Raw genomic sequence first — 10,139 nt, forward strand, 5'->3', positions numbered from 1 at the left:
TGGGCATCAAGATCTATAGAGATAGATGAAGACGCTTGATAAGATATTTTCAATGAGTACATACCTTGACAAGTTTTTTGAAAGAGTTCAAAATGGATTAGTCAAAGAAGGAGTTCTTGCCTGTATTACAAGGTGTAAACTTGAGTAAGACTCAAAGCCCGACCACGTCAGAAGATAGAAAGAGAATGAAAGTCATGCCCTATGCCTCAGTCATAGGTTCTATAAAGTATGCCATGCTATGTACCAAACCAGTTGTGTGCCTTGCTATGAGTTTGGCAAAAGGGGGTACGATAGTGATCCAGGAGTGGATCACTATATAGTGGTCAAAGTTATTCTTAGTTACCTAAGAGGACTAAGGAAGTATTTCTCGGTTATGGAGGTGATAAAGAGTTCATCGTAAAGAGTTGCGTTGATGCAAGCTTTTACACCGATCCAGATGACTCTAAGTCTCAATCTGGATACATATTGAAAGTGGGAGCAATTAGCTAGAGTAGCTCCATGCAGAGCATTGTAGACATAGAATATTTGCAAAATAAATACGACTCTGAATGTGACAGATCCGTTGACTAAACTTCTCTCACGAGCAAAACATGATCACACCTTACTACTCTTTGGGTGTTAATCACATAGCGATGTGAACTAGATTATTGACTCTAGTAAACCCTTTGGGTGTTGGTCACATGGCGATGTGAACTATGGGTGTTAATCACATACAGATGTGAACTATTGGTGTTAAATCACATGGCGATGTGAACTAGATTATTGACTCTGGTGCAAGTGGGAGACTGAAGGAAATATGCCCTAGAGGCAATAATAAAGTTTTTATTTATATTTCCTTATATCATGATAAATGTTTATTATTCATGCTAGAATTGTATTAACCGGAAACTTAGTACATGTGTGAATACATAGACAAAACATAGTGTCCCTAGTATGCCTCTACTTGACTAGCTCGTTTATCAAAGATGGTTATGTTTCCTAACCATAGACATGTGTTGTCATTTGATGAATGGGATCACATAATTAGGAGAATGATGTGATGGACAAGACCCATCTGTTAGCTTAGCATTATGATCATTACAGTTTCATTGCTACTGCTTTCTTAATGACTTATACATGTTTCTCAGACTATGAGATTAGGCAACTCCCGAATACTGGAGGAACACCTTGTGTGCTATCAAACATCACAACGTAAATGGGTGATTATAAAGATGCTCTACAGGTGTCTACGAAGGTGTTTGTTGGGTTGGCATAGCTCGAGATTAGGATTTGTCACTCTGAGTATCGGAGAGGTATCTCTGGGCCCTCTCGGTAATGCACATCATAACAAGCCTTACAAGCAATGTGAATAATGAGTTAGTTATGGGATGATGTATTACGGAACGAGTAAAGAGACTTGCCGGTAACGAGATTGAACTAGGTATGAAGATACCGACAATCGAATCTCGGGCAAGTAACATACCGATGACAAAGGGAATAATGTATGTTGTCATAACGGTTCGACCGATAAAGATCTTCGTAGAATGTGTAGGAGCCAATATAGGCATCCAGGTTCCGTTATTGGTTATTGACTAGAGAGGTGTCTCAGTCATGTCTACATAGTTCTCAAACCCGTAGGGTCCGCACGCTTAACGTTCGTTGACGATGTAGTATTATATGAGTTATGTATGTTGGTGACCGAATGTTGTTCGGAGTCCCGGGTGTGATCACGGACATGACAAGGAACTCCAGAATGGTCCGAAGATAAAGATTGATATATGGTATAATAGTGTTTGGTCTCTGGAAGGGTTCCGGATGTTTCTCGATATATTTGGGTACGAGAACACTTTATTTGGGCCAAAAGGGAACGCCCACAAGGTTTATGGAAAGTGCAAAAGGAAGTTTTATGGAGTCCAGGGGCCGGACGCCAGGGTCCCTGGCGTCTGGGTCCAGACGCCGGGAACCCTGGCGTCTGGCCCTGGAGTCCGAGAAGGACTCTTGCCTTTCGGGTGAAACCGACTTTGTGGAGGCTTTTAATCCAAGTTTCAACCCCAAGGCTCAACATATAAATAGAGGGGCAGGTCTACCACCCAAGACACATCAAGAAACACCAAGCCGTGTGCCGGGAACCCCGTCCCCTCTAGTTTATCCTCCGTCATAGTTTCTGTAGTGCTTAGGCGAAGCCCTGCGGAGATTGTTCTTCACCAACACCGTCACCATGCCATCATGCTGTCGGAACTCATCTAGTACTTCGCCTGTCTTGCTGGATCAAGAAGGCGAGGACGTCATCGAGCTAAAAGTGTGCTGAACGCGGAGGTGCCGTACGTTCGGTACTTGATCGGGACGGATCGTGAAGGTGTACGACTACATCAACCACGTTGATAAATGCTTCCGCTTTGCGATCTTCAAGGGTATGAAGATACACTCCCCCTCTCGTTGCTATGCATCATCTAGATAGATCTTGCGTGATCGTAGGATTTTTTTTGAAATTGCATGTTACGTTCCCCAATAGAGGCGCCACCACAGCGCCACCTTGTGGCGCCTCCTGAGAGAAAGCTGGGCGATGCCAGGTTGGAAGCCGCCCATTCCAATTTGTTTTTTCTATCTTTGGTAACACATGGACATGACATTTAAATAAGAAGTTGCACTACAAATTTCGAAAGAGCTAAATAAATGACACTCAAATACAAGGAGATTAGGGCATCTGAAACACAAAACACTGGAAGGCATGATATAGAATCAGACAAAGGGAGAGAGGCCACACATACTCATGAAGTAATAATTGTATTCAATTGTGACATGAAGTGCTACACCAAAACTATGAGAACGCAACGACTGAAAATTTAAAGCAGCTTCAAACTGAATGCTCAAATTGTAAAATCACCAAGAAATGTCACTCAGTTCCATGGAGATCATTGGCTACCAGTTCTTGGCATGCCCTGCAAAGCAATGAGAGGAAGACACTCTTCATCATATCTCCCAAGAACAGAGACGAGGATACATGCAGCAAGAAGTGCACAAGTTATTCTATCCGCATTTAATAACCTGTTATCAAAGAAGCATACATGACATACAGGTTATTCTTGTGCCTCAATAATTAAAACTAATGATGTTGTACAAAGACCATGGATGAAGGGGCAAGGAGAACAGTAGAAACATCTGGTATACTTGGAGGTGGTACATAGACGACTCGGGAGTGACTTCTTCTCAATGCAGAGGAGCACGATAATCGATGGTGCTGCTTCAACATGTCCTTTTCTTAGCCGCAGCTGTGTCCTGTGAGGCACATTGAGTTATCAAATCCTATTTTCACGTCATAACCAGATAGAGGGAAGAGAGCACCGTAGGCAAATACAAAGCTAGTGTACAATTGTTCAAATGTAAATGCATGGCAAAACCGCAGATACATAAAACATGAGACCCAATAAAAATTCAGATATAGAAATGTGAGATACAAAGCACCATTTTACAATAGCCACAAAGGAAACCAACAATGGCCAGCATCGAGTAGTCACCCAGGAGCTTGCTGGCTAGCACCATCAATGATAGCCACCCTAGGTTCTATCCTCGGATCTACCTTGATTGAGGCATCACTCTTTTCTAATGGCTTGGACACCCAACAACAATCAACAAAAGGTTGACCTATAAACAACTAGAATAAAAATCAGGATGACCTTAAAAATATGTATTCAAGAAGATGAACACAACAATAAGAAGTTCTGGCAAGATAAAAGTCTCAATTTATGTTGTTTGAATAGATAGACACATGTAATAGTTTTTCCTTTTCCCTCTTGGATTTCTTAAAAAGTGTGTGCATATGCTAGTTAGAAGTTAGACCAACGACGCACTCGAATCAAAACAGGAATAAATCATCCGTGGCGAGCAGAAAACAAATGATCATATCAGGGCTCTGCCAACATACAGCTAAGTAAACTGACCATAAAATGGATGATCTAATTAGGGTATGCCGACCAACAACCTAGAAAACTAAAATCATTTATGTTTTTCATGATTCAGCAATGGTGCCTGATGTGTAGATCCATCCAACTAAATTTACAATACTGGCATGCAACCAATATATACTGATTATTCATCGTGCTCTCAGTATATGTAACTCAGTTGCTACTCTGATATGTGCATGGTACACAAAGCAGCCAGACCCTGCATCCAAAGAAATAAAAGGAAAATGCAAGAAAAGTGAGTACCTAGGGAAATAGTAACCGCAGTGTCCCTATTTATAAGCTGCTTCCTCTGAATTCATATTTATCAGCTGCTTCCGTTGACAATAACCTAAAAGAACACCTGGTACATTAACCTTAAGTGTAAGCACATAACACAAGCATGCAACAATTCTTCAGGATAAAGGGTGAATAGCGATGTGCATCAATTACCAGGTCATTTAAGTTAAATAACCATTAGACAAACACCAAAGTTAACTGTATGGCAACCACTTAGCTTCAGACATTGCTACCTTTCAATTGGAAAATATCACAACTCTGTATGCAGATGCATGGGCACTAACAAAACTTCCAATACTATAGCACCTATTATTTTAATTAACTCTGATTCTATCCACCATTGAGTTATGATTTATGATTTTCAAATTTTACTTCATAGCTCTTGATTCTATATTTCATTCTAGATAAACGTTAAGCTTTCTTTCTTACTTCTGTAAGAATCACAAGTAACCATATTGAGGGTATTCAGATATCTGGCGTCAACGCAATATAAATTCCATTGGATAATTCAGATATTGAAGTCATATTTAACTATTGTATTAAGTACAAGTGCTATCTAAAGTGTGAGCGTCTGCTCTAGGTTTCTTCTAGATTAATAAAATGGAGCTGACAAACAAGACAGTGCATATTTTTTAAATGAGTACTAATATTGAGTAGTGAATTTGGTACTTCCAAATTATGCTAAGAAACCAGACCATGTACGGCTACCTAGCTAGTGATGATTTCTTACCTTCAGACTTTACCTTTTACCTTGAGCTGACACCAAAATCAGTATCTGCAAAACAGTTCATAAGCAATTCAGTCTAACCAAGAAAAGAAAAACGAAAGGAGAAAGAGGAAGAAAAATGAGATAGCTAGATTCCAAGGAACAAACACCTAGCAACCAGCCAAAACTGCAAAAGAGCAGTAGAAGCAAGAAGAACTAGCTAAAAGTGAAATGGGAGGTAGAAAGGAAGACAAAATCCAAGCTGAAATAATCTGGATGAGGTCCGCGGTTCAGCCCCGCAGCTCAACCAAAATCCAAGTGACACCAAACATGGTGTGCAAAGCATGAAACCGGAGGAAAAAAGAGAGTAAACAAGCTGAGGAAGTCCTGATGTGAGTTTGTGTGCTATTCCTCTCGGACACGGTGGCGGCCATGGCAGCGGCGGTGGGTTCCATACGGAGACGAAGCCGTCGCTGAGACCACCCGTAAGGAGGGGATCATGCTCATGGCGGCCGTTACCTGCGGTGGGTTCCATACGTCGATGAAACCGTCGCTGAGCCCGCCAGCAAAGAGGGGATCATGCTCGTGGCGCCGGTTACCCGCCTTCTAGCCTACCTAAGGGCTAAGAGGAAGGAAATATAGGATATAAGCATTTAGGCAGTGTATGTAATTGACATAAAGGTATAGAATAAGCCTCTTTAGCATAGTGGTCATTTTTATATGCTGGCTACAGGCAGCAGTGCACTAATTACTACATCATGATTAAGCAAGTTCTACTAACTTTTCACCAACTCACACAATTCTGCACACGTAAAAGTGAATGTCTCTTTTTAGCTAGCTAGGAGGGGATGTAATTAAACAGCAAAGCTACCTTCAAATTAAGGTTGAATGAGGACCTCAGCCTGTTCCCGCAACCAGGCGCACGACAGTGATCCTCTCCTCCACCGATGCCATGCTCCGCGCAACAACCTTCATTTTTTCTTACTTCAGCTCCTGAAGTAAATCTTGAAATTGAAAATGCCACAAAATTAAAGAAATCGACTGAAACTAAAAGATAGATAATAGGTACAATGTACGAATATAAACATCACATATGTACAGGCTCTTTCATCGAATACCTTGTAGGCACAAAACCAAATATGAGATTTTTGAGGGGATTGAATCAAGAGAGAGAGGCGGCCACTGCACCAAATCTAAGAGAGACCGAAATAGAGGTGAGGGTTAGAGCTCGAGCGGAGTAGAGAGGACGAGGACGAGGGTGAACTCTCTGGTGCAGAGGAGGCACGGCCCGACGCTCCACGTGCATCTCATGGCCATCGGGCGCAGAAGGAACATCCATGAGGTGGAGCCATGCGTTGGGGGGGGGGGGGGGGGGGTAGGCCACGGAGACGAGCCGCCATAGACCGTCTGAGCCTCGCCGACGATGAAGGGGACGCCGCGCCTGAAAACCTAGCCACCGCTGAGGGTCGGGAGCGAGCGTGGGAGGCCTCTAGCGACCGACCTGGAGGGATGGGAGGAAGTAGCGGGGCGAGGGGAGGTCTTTGGTCTGCCACACGCCACCGGGGCTCGCCGGAATCGGCCGTCGTGAGTGGTGGCGGCGGCGAGGAGTCCGGGGCGACAGAGATCTCGTGAGAGAGGAGACGAGAGGAGACTTGCGCGTGAGAGCAGGATCGATCGGTGGATGCGGTTTTTACTCTTTCCCTTCGGCACAGTAAAATTGACGTGGCATAGACGAGGCGGCGTCATTGACGCGTAGCTTATTGTTGTGGATTAGGAGAAGTGTTTTCGCTGGAACCGATTTTTTGGAGGCATGCGTGACAGCGGTCCCGATGCCCGTAAAACTCATCCTACTTTACATTCGAAAAACGGAACAAATGTGGATCCGCGTTGAATGACAAAATACATTTGGAGATGTTGGAACGACCTAAACTAGAGCGACGCTCGGAGGGAATCTCCGGGACGCGAAGGACGGATGGGGGACGTTGCGGCGAGAGGAAAGCACGAGTAAACATTTCACCCCGCTTTCATACGGCCGGTGCTCGCGCCCGTGACTCGTCCGACAGTGGTCTCAGGCGAGGCGCGACGTGCAAAATTAAAACCGGAGCGTGCCGCCCCCGCCGGTCGTTGCCATGCTTTCAAGACGACGGCCTCGCCCGGGTCCCGCTCACGCGCGCCAGGTGAGAGGCATCTAAACGTCGTACGCACTTGCTGTCAGCCCAGCCGCGCCGCTGTTTAGTCTCTACAGTGTGCTTCTGTTTACTGCTACGACCGAAGATTCGGGCGTTAGTGATTCCACGCTCTGCGCGTGTCTTCCCTCCATTTATCTTCTTGGAAAAAAGGCGTTGAGCCCCGATTTCATTAACCAAAGCAGATAGCTGCAACCTGCAAGAGCCAAAGTATAATGGAAACCCAGAAAAACTACTACTACTGCGTACCAGCAACATCAACCATGCAGGTTCTGAACCACAACTGAAGTTCAGAGATGGAGTATAAAGATAGACTTCAGTTTGCTCGGGCCCGGTCTTCGGGATGAAAACACATGATCTGATCTTCAGTGGTTGGATCCAGCAAGCGCGGCGCCGTCGTGTCACTCTCTTTCTCAAGCCGTCGCTGTTGAGGAAGCTTTGGTTGGCGCCAAAGGTAGTGGTGTTGCACGTTGTGTGCTACCGTTATATTTGGTATGGCTTCAGAGCAACTCCAACGCACCGACCTAAATGGTCCGTGCGTGTCCGTTTGCATCGGAACAGACCAAAACGACGGCCCAATGCGCTGACCCAAACAAAAAAATAATTCGCTCGATATCCGTTTGGACGCATTTCAGGTCCAAATTTGCGTCGACGGTGACCATTGATGATGGCAACAAGGCTAAATTTTGGGAATCCTCTTTGCTGAATGGTTTTAGGCGCAAAGACGTCGCGCCTAAAATCTTTGAGATTTCAAAAAGGAAGAACTGTGTGGTTAGCAAGGCACTGGACAAGGGTTTCATCTCCTTACGGCGATTCCCCGCCGTAAGTCCACCACAGTCGGCGCCCGCGCCGATCTACTGTGTGATCGCCACCATATACCTAAGTTGGGTCCCCCACCCTTCCCCTTCCCTTCCCTGATTCGTTCTGTTCCCGTGGTGCGCAAGTAGAAGCCTCCGAGTCGCTAACCATGGCGGCGGCGGCAGATGCGTTTTCTTCAATGAACCTCGGGTCCCAAGGGAGAGACGACGACCTTGGGGATTTCTTTGACAAGCTGGACCTCCATGAGGAGGAGTTTGCTGATGTTGTGGTTGAGGAGGAAGCTCCAGAGCTGCTGGAGGGGATTCGTTGGGTCGCCCTTGCTAGGGTTCAGACCATGAATTTTTTTAGCCAATCGGCCTTCTACAAGGATATGCGGGCGGCATGGAATTGCTCCCAGGTAGTTCGCTTCCGGCCAATTGGCCCCAATCTATTCGTGGTGCAGGCTTACTGTCTTGCTGATTGGGATCACATTATGGGACAAGGACCTTGGCTGTTTCGCAACATGGCTGTCCTGTTAGTGCCATATGATGGGTTCACGAACGCCGAAGAGGTGCCAATATTGTACATGCCTATCTGGCTCCAGATCCACAAGCTACCGGATGGGTATTGTAGACATGATCTAATTGTCAAGTTGCTCCGTTCGGCGGGAGAGATCCTTGAGACCAGGCTTAATGGTAATTCTAGAGGTGATTACGTCTATGTAAGAGTGAAACATGATATCAGGAAGCCTCTCACCAAGTTTGTGAGCATTGTCAAGGGTGAAACTCGCAAGGTTTATGCAGTGAGATATGAGAAGTTGGCAAGGTTATGTAGTGCATGCGGTATCATTGGCCATGGGCATAAGGAGTGTGGTAATGGTGTGTTTGCTGAGAAGGATCTCAAGTTCGGTGATTACCTCTACGCTGAGAAGCTCGTTCGGACCGGGAAACAAAGAGGGGAGAGAAGAAGACCAACGCCGATCCATCAATATCCAAGTCAAATGTTGGTAAAGGAGTAGTAAGGCCGGAGGGAGAGCTGAGGGATACGGCAACTAGCCCACTAAAACCCTCCCTGCCTCATGATATGGAACTGGATAGCTCTTCTCCTAAGCGACTTAATATGGATTGTGGCATAAAAACACCACCGATTAATGGATCCTCTGGTCTGCCTGGGGATGTACTGTTGATTACAAATGGTAAAGGCGATGGTGAATCTATGTCGCCTACCAACAGCTCGGGTAGTAAATGAGCAAAGCTCGATGGTGACACCTCAAACTCGGAGAAAATTTCGGTGGGCTCCCAGGAGGAGCGCCGCCAGTCCCAATGAGTCACCTTTTTTGGAACTGCCGGGTGTCGTGGTTCTAAGTCTGACAGTAGAATAGGGGGTAGGTATGGAGAGGCAAGATCCTAGCTATGGAGCAGTTGTGCACACAAGTGTTTTACGAGTTCAGGCCCTTCTCGGAGGAAGTAACAGCCCTACGTCTCGAAGCCCGGAGGCGGTCGACTGGATTATATGTGTGAGAGTTACAGGGGTGCGAACCCTTCTACCAATGGAGGAGGGTGGCTTATATAGAGGACGCCAAGACCCCAGCCAGCCCACGTAGCAGAGGGTTAAAGTACATTAAGGTCTGGCGTTACTGGTAACGCCCTACATAAAGTGTCATCATGACCATTAAAACTACTTAATTACAAACCGTTTGGATACAGAGTAGATCTTGAACTCCTGGTGGTCGAGTGAGTCTTCATGGTCGAGTGTCTTCAGGTTCGTCGAGTGTCTTCTAGTCCGTCGAGTGGAGTTTCTCTTGGTCGACTGGAAGACGGCTTCTTCTAAAAGATGTCCTTGGGGAGGGTACCTTAGACAGGTTCATGACCCTACCCTAGGTACATGACTTCATCAGTAGCCCCCGAATGGATCGAGGTTTGAGTGAGGAAGGAGTTGGCAATCTTCCCGACCTGCTTTCTGGTGCCGTAAAGGTGTTTTGCTCTGGATCAATGACTTTCAAGTGAGGGTGTCAACTTTCGTTCAGTCGCCTTGATCCATTCTTTATATTTGTCGAGTGAACTTTATGAACTTGGGGATTTCCGAGCGACGGATCACAGGAGATCTTCCGTCTGACAAGTTGCCCAGTGGTTAGCGGATTTAGTGGGATCCGAATTTTGGGAAGCGTGCAAAGCGGAGAAGACCGCGGTACTCGGATGGGATAAGGCAGGGACGCCTCGATTCTCGCGCCGC

General features: G+C 45.8%; 1 long non-coding RNA gene across 3 annotated transcripts; it reads right to left on the reverse strand.

The window, feature by feature from the left end:
- Positions 1-2,733: 2,733 nt before the first annotated feature.
- LOC123134398 (uncharacterized) lies at positions 2,734-6,299 on the reverse strand. Of its 3 annotated transcripts, XR_006465632.1 has the most exons (6): positions 6,042-6,299; positions 5,795-5,927; positions 5,443-5,545; positions 4,948-4,992; positions 4,185-4,281; positions 2,734-3,255 (listed from the first exon to the last, which is right to left on the reverse strand). It is a non-coding gene; the product is annotated as an uncharacterized lncRNA (long non-coding RNA). The 3 variants fall into 3 exon arrangements; XR_006465634.1 differs by having other exon boundaries at positions 2,734-2,918; positions 3,148-3,255; positions 4,185-5,545; XR_006465633.1 differs by having other exon boundaries at positions 4,185-5,545.
- Positions 6,300-10,139: the final 3,840 nt, after the last annotated feature.

The sequence above is a fragment of the Triticum aestivum genome, chromosome 6B (genome assembly GCF_018294505.1).
Source record: "Triticum aestivum cultivar Chinese Spring chromosome 6B, IWGSC CS RefSeq v2.1, whole genome shotgun sequence".
Taxonomy (NCBI): domain Eukaryota; kingdom Viridiplantae; phylum Streptophyta; class Magnoliopsida; order Poales; family Poaceae; genus Triticum; species Triticum aestivum.